This window comes from Aptenodytes patagonicus, chromosome 6 (assembly GCF_965638725.1).
Source record: "Aptenodytes patagonicus chromosome 6, bAptPat1.pri.cur, whole genome shotgun sequence".
NCBI lineage: Eukaryota > Metazoa > Chordata > Aves > Sphenisciformes > Spheniscidae > Aptenodytes > Aptenodytes patagonicus.
In genome coordinates, this window is record NC_134954.1 from 47,354,518 (window position 1) to 47,369,598 (window position 15,081).

Sequence of the window (15,081 nt, forward strand, 5' to 3'; positions counted from 1 at the left end):
TCCACGCAAATTATATTCTGTTGTCTCCTGCTTCTTCTCATTCTTTGTTTCAATATCTGGCCTATATTCTCATGACTCTGGGTCATTCCCTCAGGGGTGGAGCAGAAAGCCTCCACACTCATGCGTTTTTGTTTCCTGTCCCCCTAATTGAGAAGGGGAACAATGACTTTCACTGTGCTATTTTTAAGATTCTGTGATGGCTTTAAATCCCACTTCCCATCTGCATCACTCCCCATGAGGTGTGTAAACAAGCTGCAGTCATTCAGGATGTAGAGATTTCAGCCTGAAATGCAGCTCATGTGCTCCCTCATTTGTTCTGATGCCTCCTTTGCTGATCTCTCCCACAGGCCCGTGGGGCTTGCTGTAATATTCTCTCCATCAACGTGCCAGCGGAGGCTACCAGGGTTCAGCTCAGTGGCAGGGCAAACACCTCCCTGCAAAGCAGATCTAATGAGACCCTTTGGGGTGTGAGTGTGTGTAGCTTTGCTTCTTGGTACAAGCTCCGGTACCCCATGAATCACTTTCTTTTTTCGGATGATGCTTGAGAATATTTAATTGTCATCGACTTTCCTAAAAGAAGAAAAAAACATGTATGTTAAGGAGTTAAGCCCAGATCTAACACATGCAAGGGCATTGACTTATAAATTCAGTCAACAGGCGCTAAGTGGCAAATTCAGTCAGTCTAAACAGTTTGCCCAGAGAGGTGGTAGATGCCCCATCCCTGGAAACTTTCAAGGCCAGGTCGGACAGGGCTCTGAGCAGCCTGATCTAGTTGAAGATGTCCCTGTTCATTGCAGGGGGGTTGGACAAGATGACCTTTAATGGTCCCTTCCAACCCAAACCACTCTATGATTCTAAATGCCACTTCAGATCCTGTGACTAATGTTTTAGAATGGCTGGCTCAAGGCACTGAGAGTCATCTAGGCAAAAGACTCCATCTGGTATCAGGAGCTGCTACGCCTCTGCGTATCCAGACCCTGTGCCTGCTGCAGTACAGTTACCTAAAGAGGTACCTAACCACTTCTCCAGGACACACAGTATAGATAGGAATGGACCAATGAAGGTCATGTGCATATGCTGATGGAGTGGACTGCAGACCTATGGGATGGCTGTGGAAGGTTTACTATCTTGAATAACAACAACAAAGACAACAACCATGTTCCTGCCCTTCCTGTACTGGGAAGAGGACTGTGAGCAGTAGGTATCTTTCAGTGGCGTATGCCTGAGTGTGCAGGAGGTGTTTAGGAGAATACCAGGGTTGAAAGCGGCCTGGGTTCATGGGCAGTGCTCTGGAGGGAGGAGGATACCTTCTGAAGCCATTGCAGTTCCCCTATAGCCAACATGCTGCCGAGTGGGACTTTGTCACCAGCACCGCTTATATCTAGGTTCGGGAGGGAGATCTTCCAGAATGGATAGTGAATGTGCACAACCCAAATGAAGTGCAAACCTGGGGACCCAGACTGTTATTGTCTTGCTACTTGTAGAGCAGTGCATGGCACATACATGCTGATGAGCTGGGTGACCATGAAAATTATTCTGCTTTTGGATTTGAATTTAATTGTCTTTTGGGTGTGGCAGTGATGAATTAAACACGTGCTGTAAAGTTTTCACACCCCAGCTGTTTCAAAGCTCATAGTAGGGCAGGGACTCCTGTTATGTGGTTATCTGGTCAGCTGCCTTGGAGGAGTTAGGACTGGAAGAGCCACATACTGTGGTGGTACTTGGGGTTTGTGGTGTGATTTTTATCTCGGCATTGTTGTGATTAAAGGTAAACTTTTGCTACCACTGTGTTGACAGTATAACAAAGGGGAACTTCCTCCAACAGAAACAGCCCCCACAGTTGTGATGCATTCTTGCAGGTAAGAGATAAATCAAATGTCATGCTGAAAATTGCAAGGACAGGTGAAGCAGCACAACCCTGGCTTGGACTTCCAGAAACACCGAAGTGGCTGAGGACACCATGCCACTGTCTGTTCCCAGCTGACTTGAGGTACTTTTGAAAACCCTGTCTTTCAAGTGTTTTCAGGCCAGGCTTTGCTGTTGCTATTAGTGGTTAACCGGAGCTAGGCTTAGACAGCTCAGGCCTTGGTGGATTTGGAGGAGTACAAATGATGAAATCACAGCTTTCTCAAACATGTAACTAAGTCTCCTCTATTTTGTCTGTCATTCAGAATCTCACTGCCTTGGGAACAAACTGCTTTGTACATGTAGGCCAAAGCTACAGAAGGCAGTACTCCCACCTGCAGAGCAGAGATCACTCACTCCATCGTGCTCAAGGCTTGGTCCAGCCGCACTCCTCTTATGGGTGCCATAACAAAGACAACCAAAGCTGGGCACACTGCAGTGCTTTGTCATCCCTTGGGCTCCTGTGGCAAGGGACTGGTGAAGGGTGTGTTTCCCCTTTGGCAGGAGATGTTTCCAAGAGCTGCCTTTCAGGCTGAGTTGACCTGGGTGCTGTGAAATGGGGGGAGCGGCAGTGAAGGATGGGGCAGGTGGAGCAGTAGTTCCTGGGCAGTGAACCCACTGCCTTCAGAGCCAGGCCCGTGGCTGAAAGCCCTCTGTGTCCCACTGGTGACCCACCACACCTGCTCTGTGTGCACCTCTGCTAGCGGAGCCCCCCAGCATAAAGCGAACCCTCCATCTCAGGAGGTGTTGGGCAGGGCCCGGACGAGGGATAAGCACCGATACCGCCCTCCTGCTGGGGCCGGGGCGGTGCCCAGGTGCACACAGCCCCGCAGCGGGGTCCGCTCAGCCGCGGTCGGATCCCCACGGGCCGCGACGCGGCTGCTCCAGCAGCACGAGAAGCCGCCCGCGGCCACGGCCGCTGCCCGCGTTTCAGGCAGGAAACTGCGGGCGGGTCTCCCCGGGCGGCAGGAGCGGGGCGAGGCCAGGCCGCCGCCCGCGCCACCGCGGGAAGGCCGCACGGGGGCGCTGCCGGCCCGCGCTCCGCTGCCCCACCCCGGCGCCGGCCCCGGCGCCGGCGCCGGCCGAGTGCTGCCTCTGGCGCAGGCCCAACGCCGCCGGGGAGGCAGAGCTGTGGCGGGGCTGCGAGTCTCGCGGCGGCGAGGGGAAAGGCGACTGGAGTAAACCCAGGTGTGCTGTGAGCGCCGGCCAGGCTCCTCCCCGGCCTGGCTGCGCAGCTGTGTTTTTGGGGAACTATTTTTAGGTGCCACACTGTGGTCTCCTTCACCCTGACAGCAGCCCAGTGTAGCTCATGGCTTGCAGTGCGGCCCTTCCAGGGTCACAGCAAGGTGCCCGGTGTTGGTCCCTGGCTGCTGACCTTTACAAAGGTCTGACTGCTCTCTGTGGTTTCCTAGAATCCCACACGAGTCTCCTCACATACACATGGCTTTATGGTTTTTTTTTCATCAGAAAGAAATTCTGAAACCTGCAGAGCAGAGACCAGTGCAACGTTTCCATCTCTGATGCCTGCACTTGGAGGGACAGAGCAGGTTTCTTAGGGCTCAGGAGGTTTTGAAAGTGTCACAGCTGAGAATGGGAGGTTTGGTCTTCTGTGTAGGCATTTGAACATTGTTTGTCTATGCTTGCTAATTTGATGAGAAAGAACAAGCTGTAAAAACAACCAATCCTTCCAGCAGGCCAGGAAAGATCAAGAGGCAAAGGAGTTTGAATAGAAGTCACTTCTTTCTTCGCGTTGCTGTGTTTTGTTCTGATTGTTAGCAGCCCCTCCTCAGGGTAGTGGGTGAGGACTGCTAGTTCCAGCCAAAGCCCGGGTTGGCTTATTAGTAAAATTGTGATTACCCACACCCAGAGCAGAGAGGCTTCAGGTTGGAAGGTCCCCCCTTACTATACAATCAGTAACAATTTACTGAGTCTAGTTATATTAATGAACCTGTTGAAATCAGAGCAGTTAATTGATAAGATAAAACATACACTTACTCATGATCAGCACGGCTTGTGGCCATACAGGGCCTGGAAACATCTATCATGCAAAACATGTTAAAGGGAGTATGTGGTACTGGCCTGCATGTGTTAAATCGGAAAAGAGGACAAAATTCTCACATAAGGGCTCACATCTCATCACATCCTCAAGAGAATGAGGAAGAGGATCATACTAATACCTTATCCTGGCGTTGATACAAAGTCCAGGATACAAAAGAAATTCAGAGCAAAATGAGTTCTGTCACAGCAACCCTGAGTTCTGGATCCTGGCCAGAAACTGTTCCCTGCAGCCACACAGAGGCTCCAGTGATGAAAGGCATCATCATCTTCACTGATCTGCTCAGCAGACCAGAGTCTGTAGCACAAGCAGAGCATTTGCACTATGGTGCCCAGGGCAGTTCTGGGCAGGGGTCTGCCTTGCCTGTGTGGAGGAAAGACTCAGCCCCTGCGTAAGCCTTTGGGGTGGGTGGTGCCTCTGATCAGCTGTTGGACTGCCATCCTTCAGGAAGGGTGGTTTGACTGGAAACCCCTGCAGGGTGCGAAGGTTGTTTCATCCCTGTGTGAGCAGCTGAATATGCTGTGGCTGAGGGACAGTTGAAGGGATTGTTGGATGTGAAAGACCAGGGAATCACAGCAAGGAACTGCAAGTGTGTGGGGGGCTCATGCAGACTTGGAGACGCTATAGTGAAGAGCAAAGGAGGACAGCCATACCTCCAAGGAGGCTGAAGAAACTCCCCAGGGGCCAGACAGAACTCAGCAGAGTTTGCTGCCACTCAGAAAGTCACTGAGTTAACGAACATTAAGCCTGGGAGCAAATACCTGCCTGCAAGAATGCAGGAGACAGGACGGGAGTTGTCTATAAACTCTTCTGATGTGTTTGCTATTTGTCCCAGACTACTTTTAATCCAGTGAAGCATAGTTTAAAAGCCTTCGGTGTTCTTTGGGATCTCACTGTAATGGAAGAGTCTAGGCACCCCTCTCACAGCCAGCTTGGATGCTGTCACCACACGAAAAAGAATTTGCCGTAAAAATTAGAATGACAATGAGCAAAAAATAGAAATCAGATATCTATATTCTCTAGAGAACATAAATGATTGAAATGACTACTCTAAAACATCACTTTAACCACATTGATCACATTACAGATCACCGTAGGATATTCTGATGAATTGGCCTTTGTCATGTAAAGACTCCAGACTTCGTCACTGAAGTTCCCAGCCTCCATGCACCTCCGTGTTCCTGGGAAACAGGCGTAGCTACTTCGTAAGAATAAGATGCACAACTTCTTAATTGCTGAACCTGGACCTTCAAGATACAACATTCTTCCTGATTTCGAGGGCCCTCCACAGCCACACATTACCATGTCAAATCAGCTTGATTATCAGGGACTTCACCCCGAGAGTGCAACCAGAAGAAACTGCAGTGCATGCAAGTTACAAAAGTTAATAGGGCCAAGACACAGCACTCACTGCAAAAGCAACTAGCCCTGCAGCTGCCCATCTTGATTAGCTGTCCTTGTGTCTAGTGCACACTCTATACAGTTCAGGGTGAACATATTCAAACTAGCTCTTAACTGGATCACAGAGCAAGCCTGAATGCAGAAAGTACCTAGTTACATTCAGGCAAGCTCTGCGGTAGCTAATATGCCCTTGTTATCAGAATAAAACCTAAGTAAGCTCTGCTCAGTCTAAGCTGTTCCCAGCTACTATTAAGGTGGCCCAGGCAGATGTATACACATCGTATAGGAATGTGCAGCTCCCTGCTTGCCCATGACTGACTGCTGGCAAACTTTAAAGAACAGGCTTTTCAGCTTGGTCCCTTTGATCTCAGCTCTCGGGTTGCTGGTCATTAAAAGTGAATGTTTGCTCAGGGGACTTTTGTTGTCCTCGCCAAAGTGCTTCTTCAGTTTTGGGTCTGTAGCCTCATGTAATTCTGACTGAGCCACAGCAAAGCACACCCATATCCAGAGGAGAAGTCAAGCAGCCTGCTGGAGCCTGCTGCAGTGTAGTGAACCTGGGGAAATAGAGGTGTCCATATTGTTTGCATAGATACTACAGAATCCTGGATTTTCTGTGTCCTCATCTTAGTCAGCTGAGTTACAAAGACATCAACCCAAGAAAAGTCCTCAACCTGCAAATTTCTGTAGGTTATGAGAGTCTTTCAGGATAGCATTACCATACGCTTTTCCTGTTGTCACATTCCTCATTAAGCACCCACTGTTGGATACTTATCTGGGAGGCAAGATACTTGACCTACGATTTTTTTGTTCCCATCTGGTACAGCCAGCCCTTACATTTACACTCTCATGAATTGTTTAGATGACTATCAGAAAAGGTGAAAGTTGGTGTTTCTCTGTTCTCACTGTGTTGATACTGCTGCTAAACATTAATGTTATGTTAGTGTGTGGGGCTAATCATAGCACTGTTCCCAAGGCTAACTTCAGAATTCCTCAGAAGTCCCCTTCTGGCTGGGAGCTGCCTTGGTTTGCTGCCAGGCCAGGAATGGAGCTATGTCTCATCAGATGGCCCTGGAAAACATGGTGTGATAAATCTCAGTTTTCTCTCTGTAGATCTGTTTATAGATCAGCTGCTCATTCTATCGTTTCAGGTGACCACTGAAAAGTCACACACATATGTCCTCTCTCTCTTTAATTCAAAGTCAACTATTCTTGCTGCTTGCCCTGTTTGGTTGCTAGAATTCTTTATCCCTTGTCTGCTATACTGCATCAGCAGCAGAGGCAAGGTATGGCCATTGGGAAGCCGTTAGCACTGAAGTTGTGTTCAGCACGTACCATAGAGATCAGCATCACAGCTGATGCTTGTTTTTGTTAGTTGAACTATCCTCCCTTTGACAAAAGTGGCCCTTCAGGTGCTGCTGTGTAACTCTTCAAAGGTGCTGTTGGATGTGATTATATTCCTATTGGTTATCCCAGATCTTTTTAAAGACTTATCTCTGTGCCTGATCTTAGGGTGTGCCTGTTGTGGCCCAGGAATTTTTAAGCACTGTTTGTTTTGTTGGTGTTCACAGTAGGATGGGGAGCATACAAATGTATTATTTCTTATGCTAGGGGTCTTACTGCACATGCAATCAACAATATAGGATTCTTTAGTTACCAAGTCATTGATTCATGTTATATTGATTTAGCTGTTTAGCTCTGCAGGCCATTGGTTTCTTTCCTTCTGTGCTAGGTAAGAAAAAAGCTGTAACAAAAAGCAAGGAAGCCAGTCATGCCACTTTACTTCTCATTGGGTTGCTGTGGTTACACTATGTTTTCTAGTGACATCAGTGAGGGCTCCGTAATGCTTGCATGACGGACTGTTATGGTGCCTCTTTTGCTTGAAGAAAAAAAGATAGTTGAAGGGGAAAAAATTAATTTGGCCATTTGCATTTTTCCTTCTAGCTATGTTATTGTAACTAGGTAATTAGTGTTAGTGGTTTACAGAAGAGCAAGTGGTGATTTTTTTATTAGCTTTATATAACACAGGTACAAATGATTGTAGTTGATATGGAAACATAACTATTTTTCCATGACAAAAAGTTACATTTCATTGTTTCCAAGCTTTGAAAACTATCTCAGATATCTCCTTTTGTCTATCTAGGTTTTTCTGCTGTTTTCAAAGCTATTTGAGTTTTTTTCAAGTTCTTCCATTTCTTCTGTAACACAGAACAGCTGATTATCCTTGTTTACCTGGACTCAAAGTCCACGGGGTTTCAAAAAGTGTCAGGATAAATCCATGGAAGAGGAATCCCTCAGGGTTGTTAAATACAAAGACACCACTCTTTGAAGTTCCTGAGCTGCTGGTGAGGGAGGGCTGGGACAGTATTTTAGGAAGGCTTCATAGCATACTTTCCTTGATTTTTATACTCTTCCCTGATATCTGCTCTTGGTCACTGTTGGAAAGTGGACAGTGGGTGGAATGCATCATTTGTCTGACCTGCTATGGGCTCAGCTATGTTCTTAGGTTCTCACTGTTGCTGACTATGATAGGAAATTGCAATTTGGTTTGATAAATAACATCAAAGCCTAAGAAGTGCAATATCCTACATATTGTTTGAAGCTCATAGGATTGTAATGCCTTTCAGGTGGGCTTATTGCTTTATAGGAAAAAGGTGCTACTTTGGGGTGATTGTGTAGGTCAGCAACTGCAGGTTCTCTGACTGATCTGCTGTTTCCATTGCAGGCCAGGCAGTTCACCCATGTAACAGAGTCTCCTACAACGCAGTCGGTGGTGGGACCTGTCAGATGTGCTTGGTAAAGACAAAGGAAGCAAGCAGCCTTGAAAACAATGGTTACAGAACTCTGAGCAGCAAGCAGACTGTGTGCTTAATGTGAGTAATGTCTTGTCTCCTAACAGGTTAACTGGTTAATTACACATCCAAGTCAAGCAAGGGCCATTCCTGATTTCACAGAGACTGGGACTGTTTAGCCTCAAGACAGGAATGCGCAGGAGGCATCTTATTAGTGTGTATAAATACCTGATGGGGGTTGTAAAGGGGACAGAGCCAGACTTTTCTTAGTGGTGCCCAGTGACAGGGGAAGAAGCAATCTAAGAAATTCCATTTAAATGTAAGAAAACTTTTTTATTGAGGGTAGTCAAACACTGGCACAGCAGCTGACCCTGATTTGAGCAATGGGATTGGACTAGACAATCTCCAGAAGTGCCTTTCCACCTCAACCATCCCATGATTCTCCATGCCTTTGTTCCAGGCAGTCTGAATTGTGGCATTCTCACATTCTCTGTGTTGTGTCTGTATAAGTTTTAGGTCTCGTCCTGACTCACACTTTCCAACAGAAACACCAAAGGGGAAGGGCTTTCTGCTTCACCACCTAGGAATTCAGAGGTGGAAATCATCATCTGTATAGCTGCTGCAGTGTCTTTTAGCGTCATTCCTACCTTTTTTTTTCTGCCTGCTATGTCTGGTCTTGAATCATGCCAGCGGACACTGTAAAGCAGGTACTATTTTATTAGTACTCATTTATATTGTACTTGTCTTGATTATTGCAAATAATAGTATTACCACATATAAAATAAAATGTTACTGTGTTGTCCTACTACAGAACTGAGTGTCTTTTGGTATTCCCACAGCCAGTGAGTTAACAGTGACTGTCTTATTTTTTGTCTGTGGAAGGAAGAAATAGAAACTCATCATGAAAAAAAAAATGCTAGAGTTTCATTTTGCAACAGCAGCTATCTGTGGATTCACTCAGAAATGTGACCATACAGTAGCCTCTAAGGCCCAGACTACTCACAAAGGCATAAGCTTACAGGTTTAAAAACAAATACGGGGAAAAGAAAGGAACCTACAGGGGCAAACTTATGACCCATTAAACAAGCCTGAATTGCCTGAATTTAAAAAGTGTAGGAGACAAGCTTTTTTTTATTTTTTTTTATTTAAAAAGTCTCTGTATAATACATGCCTAGTGCAGACTGCTTTGGTGACAATGAATACATCTGTACAGCCTGTCTTGCTGTTGGAAATCTCTGTCCCAGAGTGAGTTAGCTGCAGCAGGGCTCAGAGCCAAGGGCGCAGTCTGCTATATAGTTTGCCAGTTTCAAAGAGATGAGCTATGATATCTCATGCTTAAATACCTACAAACAGTACAAATAAGATGCATGACTGCAGTATGTGTGTGACCTGGAAAGGGGAAAGAAAAATTAAACACAGTATTACCAGCATAGATAAAACTCCAGCTGGAAATGGATTCAAAAGACTAATCCTTGGTAGGTAGCAGCACCTAAATGGGTGATGAGAGTTACATATGAGTTTTTCAGATCAGAGATCTTTCTTGCATAAGAATGAATGATGCTTATTGGGTTTGAACCTTACACAGTCAGTTTCTTCTGTCATAAAAATCTACTGAGTAAAGGATGTTTAAGTGTCTCAAAATTTTTTAAAACAATGATTCCTAGTTCTGTGGCAAGACGTAGATTTACAGTACTCATCACTAAATCTGCTGCTGATCCGTGTTGTAACATGACAGTGTTGTTAATAATATACCCTCTTTAGCAATCTCAAAGAGCTTTAATACAACAAATAAACAAATAAGTCATTACGATATTTGCTATTAGACTTGCAAAGTGTCAAGATAAGAATTTCCCAATCTGTATCAGTGCAAAATTGCAATCTTTCACAGATTTTCAGTAAAAATAAGGAAGGTCTGCCAGCCTTGAAAGTTTTCCACTGAAAGTGCAGAGAGAGTGAGCACTCTCCTAGGATAGTCAGTGGTCTAGGCATGTTCGTGCCTTTGATGTGGGATCAGGCAGCAGCAATCTGTTTGTCTCGCTTCCCAGCTGAGTACTACAGCCTTCTGGCAAGTGGCTCTTCTCGTTCCCGTCTCTGGCACTGGACAGAAAGTCTAAATTTGACCCAAGGAAAGTTTTGTCAAAAATGCTTTAATTGCTGCATGCATTCATGCTCGTGCGCACACACACAGAGTTTTTTAAACAAATGAGCATTCTTTGTATGAACTTTCTGGCCAATTCTAAGTATGTGAAGTTGACTAATAGGACCAACTTACCCACCACTGGAAAGTGGCAGCCGTGTACTCATGCATACCCAAGTGAACAAATTAGGGCAGGGACTAAAGAGAACTCTGCATGACTTGTAAAATGTCTTGATTTGAGATTTTGCTGGGGTATTCTCTTTAAACGCTTTATGATTACAAAAATGCCATGGTATCTCTAGTGATGACATATCATCAGAGAATCAGTTTCATGTTGAAAGAACTGAAAACAGCATTTCAGCAAAACATGGAAATATTTTCTAGCAACAAGACAGAAACTGGCAACACTTCATCTTTCAGATAATTTATAGATTTTATTTCAGAATAGAGTCAAGACAATGTATTCTAAATAAGTGACAGGTTTTTTCAAGAGTTTTTATTATAATGAAGTGTGGGTTTAGGTAGCATGGGAAGCCTTCAGGCATGCTCAATATAGAGCTATGCATATTTCATATGCGTATTTCTGTATTACTATATTTAATTGTATATGTTTAATAAATTTAAATCCTAATTCTACTTTCCCACACTATCTGCTTCACATACAACAAGCTATTTGCAGCTTCTGCTCTTCCAGTTCTGTTGCAGGGACAGCTTTCTGCAGCATCTGAACATTTCACTAAACTTTACCTTATTGTTACTATTATATGATGAGTAAGATTTTGTGATTTATTCATGAGCTTAAAGCCACATGAATGAGCTTTTAGTGTGAGTCTGAGTACTTAGCTACAAGTGTCAATGCTTTTAATCCATATACTGGCCTCCAGGACAACTAAATTCATAGAGTAAAGAAAGGATTACGTTAAAAGGAAGTTGGAAAGATCCAGTTGGGTCCAACTGGCAGTATCTAAAGTTCTATTCGTCATAATAATGAATTGAACTTGGAATCACATAATGGTAACTGCTTAGAGCATAAAAAGAATTATAATCAGAAAAAAAAGGTTGACTAGTTATTGAAAAATAATTGTACCTTCATTACCCACTCAAATGTCATAATTAACACAAAATGCTTCTGGTTTTATTGTAAGGTGAGAAAAGAAGATCAACACAATAGTTTCTGCTACATTTGGCCTCATCTGGATTTTGTGATATTAAAGCTTCATTATCTTTTTTCTTTACAGATTTGACACTCACATACATAACTTCTGTTCTTTTGCAAAGACTAGACTTATGAGAATAACTAGTTTTAAATTCATTGTCCAATCTGAAAAGAATCTGAAATTTTGGTGAACTAGGAAGTTGACAAAAAAATAATTTTGTTTGGCAAACAGGTTTTTTGTTATAAATTTGATATAGTTAAAGTAAATTTTAAAGTGAAACACACTATTTCAAAGAAGTCAAAGTATTTCATTTTTAAATACCAACATATTTCCTTTTATTCAGATTTTTTCTACACACAAAAATTTGCCAAAATAGATATAGACAAAATGTTTAATATGAGCAGTTTATCAGTGGAAGAGGATATTCAATTCAAATACTAAATCTATCTAGAGCAGACCTAGGTGCTGAGTGTTTCCTGTTCTGCATGTTGGAAGGTAACACCAAAAGCATCCATGTTGCCACATCTAAACTGACTTTTTTGGGGAGAATCATTTAAAGAGGCACCGCATTTAGAGATTACATTCATGCTATGTGCAGACAGGCTGACTTCCTTTCACTTCCTCCAGACTCTTCCTTTTGCAGCCTGACTTTCATTCAGGAGCCATGCAGGTTGTTACCCTCCTCTCCGTGTCATCCACCTACTGAATAAGACATAGCCTGCATCCCCTCCTAACTATTTCACATATTTGTTGAACGAGACACTAGCAATCTGGTCCTACGGAGCATCCAGCATTGAAAAACAAAAGAGGAGAAAGGAAACTTACGTCCAGACTTAGCATCATGACTGGCCTACTTCCAGGAACCATAAAGCAAATGCTTAAGGTGTATTTCCGACTGGGGCATCTGAAACCTGAGAGTGAAGCGTCTTGGTCCACTCACATGAAAGAACCGCAACTTCCTTGTGATGAGTGGTAGTAGAGCAATTGCTGTATTTAATGAAAGCATATGGAAGTCTGGTCTTTCTTAATCATAAAATATGAAGTAAAAACATGAGAAACAATAATGGAAGTTCATCTGAAAATTACAGTATAAATGATGATGTTAATGTGAAGACTTTTTACACCGGCTATGCACCTGTGGCTTACGTATGGGAGGGGGAGTAACATGAGTTTGGAACCTATTGGTAAAATTATAATAATAATACATTATTGCAGAGAGACGAAGAGAGAAAAGAGCTTAAAAATGCTCCATCTTAATGAGAGATTAGTATAAAAAGAAGACTAGACAAATAGTCATAAAATGAAATATGATATAATGAATTAGTTTGGCATTATAAGAGAAAGGAAAATATTATTAATTTGTGAAGCAGACAGTCATCTTTGCTACAGAATTAAAAGTGAGAGAGCTCTTATAAATGCTACCCACACGATGTAACACCTCACCAAAGCTCAACTATGAAACCAACTTATTCTGCTGATTACTGCTGTTCTAGCCATCTTTCCTGCATGTAAAACATTAAGTCAGCCAGTTATGAAGCTATCGAATGTTTCCAGAGTGTCACTTACCAGAAGGATTTGATAACTTACAGAGAAATGAACTGTTTTGCTTTCTGATCTTGATTAAGTACTGCTAACATACCACGTTTTGTGACAGTTTCAAATGTAGACTATTTTTGGTTCTTGTTTCGCCCCCAAGTATTTCTACAATTTTTGTCCAGCTCATTGCATCTAAATTTTTAATCTGTATGATGCAAATCAATTAGAGCAGGTTTTGTGTTTCCATAGTACCGCCTAACACTGTTTCTAGTGCAGGAGAAGAGAAGGCCTATTTTTAATCACCTATTTGTTGTGTGTGTTTGGTTTCAAATGAAGTAAAAAGTTGACAATAGCAGGAACTAGAGACTGTTTCTACAGAACTTCAAACACCTCAGTTTTCCCCACACACCAGCACATGGAGAGGTCTCTGCAGTGCGCCTGAAGGCCAACAGAGACCAACGTTTAATGAGAATTTTCACAGGGAGGAAGGAGGTTGAGATATTTCTTATAGTTTATGAGGATGCAAGTGCCCAGCACTAAGTACTATGGAAGTTAGTACGTACCACTCCTCTCACACTCTGGAGGAACACTTTCTAGTTTGCACAAAAGTAAGCAGCACTTCTGCTGGCCTCATTCATCGCTAGTTCAAGGTAGCTACAAATCCTCAAGCAGAAGCTCTAAAAGCAGGACTAAGGTGTAGTAAGTTAATAACCTATTTCATGTAGAGCAGGATTCATTTATTGCCTGTGTGTACTGAACTCTAGGATTCTTTGGGGTCTTGCTACTCAGTTTCTAGTTTGAAAGAAACATGGAGTATTTGCTCAGTGTAGATATTTTTATTTATGTAAAAACAGCAATCCTATATTTTTTGTGTAAATGGCAATCTCAGCCCAAACATTAATGTTCATTTCCCACAGAAAACCCACATCCCAGGCACTGATCCTGGCTGGGAAGGACAAAGCACCCTGCTGCTTGTTCCAGCTTTCAACACAAGCTGCTGCATCACTGGGCAGAGCATGAATGTCAATAAATCCCACCCACGACACAGCATAGTCCAACCAGATGTTACCCAGTGTTTCAAGCTCTCCCAGTTGTATCACATATCCTGTTACAGGAGGTGGTCTTCTTAAAGTCCCACCTGTTGGAATCATGTAATTATGTGAGAAATTCCATTTTCCTTAAAAAGAAGGTCTTGTTTTTTGTTGGAAAAAACCCAACTAATCCAGAAGCAGTCCAATGACAAAAGAAACGTATCTCAAAATGGATTTTTTTAGTCAAGGTCATAGCTGTCAGGTTGCCTGATATATGGTTTCTCAGGGTTGTGATGTGATTTTCCTGCACTCTGGCAGGACAACTCTGGGCAACTGCAGCTGCACAGTTACTGTCAATGATACAAAAGATTACTCTAATGGCTGCCCTATGTGTAAAGAGTTTGTAATGAAAACAAAGAGCCATCAATACATTATTTTTCATTTTGAACAGTCAATATTTCATTAATTACTAAACTGGCTGTATTATAGCTAATAAGTAAGATTTGCTTTCTTATTATCAATTCTACTGGTGAATAAAGCATTACATAGCATGTTTGCAACACAGCATGTTTGCAAGAAAATTGCATGCCTTATAAATATTGTGCTATAACAGAATTCATCCAGATTCTTTAATCCTAATTTTGACTGCATATTTTTATTTTTGATTTGTAATATACTTATATTGAAAAATGCCTCTGTCTTACCGCTTCTGCTGCAGGAAGCTTGCCTGTTGCTGCTCCTGTGAACAAAAGGAACTTGAAAAGTTTGGGACCTCATTTGTATCATGTGGATGTTTGAACAGAGCAGAAGTGGTGTTGTGTAGAAACCTCCCACCACTGAGCAGCAAATGAAGCACATCAAACTGAACATTTTAAAGTACTACTTTTTCAAAACAACAGCCAGAAGAGAATGAGGAAGAAAAACCATCAGTGAAGAAACTGAGAACTTTTTGTTCAACTGTAACTTCATAACCACCAAAAAACGTTCATTAACATATAAAACCATGACTGTGGTTAAGACAGCTGACTACGGAAATAGAAAGAAATCTCCATTTTAAAAGCTAAAAAAG